This window comes from Nicotiana attenuata, chromosome 1, assembly GCF_001879085.1.
Source record: "Nicotiana attenuata strain UT chromosome 1, NIATTr2, whole genome shotgun sequence".
NCBI classification, from domain to species: Eukaryota; Viridiplantae; Streptophyta; class Magnoliopsida; order Solanales; family Solanaceae; genus Nicotiana; species Nicotiana attenuata.
In genome coordinates, this window is record NC_031989.1 from 57,549,354 (window position 1) to 57,550,119 (window position 766).

Genomic DNA, 766 nt, shown 5'->3' on the forward strand with positions numbered 1-766 from the left:
TGAAGGTAATTACACCATGTAATTACCAAATGACTTTTTATATTCCTTTTTTCGTTTTCAAATATGTATTTATCTATATCTATACTATATTAAAAGCACGAAGGCCCTTAGCGAAATGTCGTTCGTCTTTTTTACCCTTTAAAAATAAATATAACATTGAATAAAATTGTCGTTTTACATATCTTCCTAATATTTAGGACTTTTACATAAACTAAAATTCTATTTATTATATCGATCTCTTCTTATTTAAACTATGAAAAAAAGGAAATTTAAAAATCAATGTAGAGTTTACCTTATATAAGTGATTCACTGTAATTATGATACAAAAACAAAAATAGAAGAGGCTGAAAATAGATTAACGTTTCACATATCCTTTCTACCAGAAGTATTTGATTTTGTTTGGCCAAAATCACTTATAACTTGAACTTTCCATGTTTCTATTTGTTTAAATTTTTATTTTGTTAAAATAAATCATAATAACACTGCATAGAAATGTCTTACTAAATTTTTGAGCATTGAAGAATTATTCTTGCCAATTAAAAGTATCTCGTTGACTTTTATATTCATTAAATTGGACTTTACGTTAAATACAATAGTTATTTAGTTACTTTCCTGACAAATAAGACTTTTAATCACATAAAATTTTATTTACTAAATCTATATTTATTAGAATAATAGTGTTCTAATCAAGAATTTTAAAATCAATTAAAATTCTACCTTATAAACTAATAGTAAAAATTAAATACTAAGGGCTCTTAGAATCTTT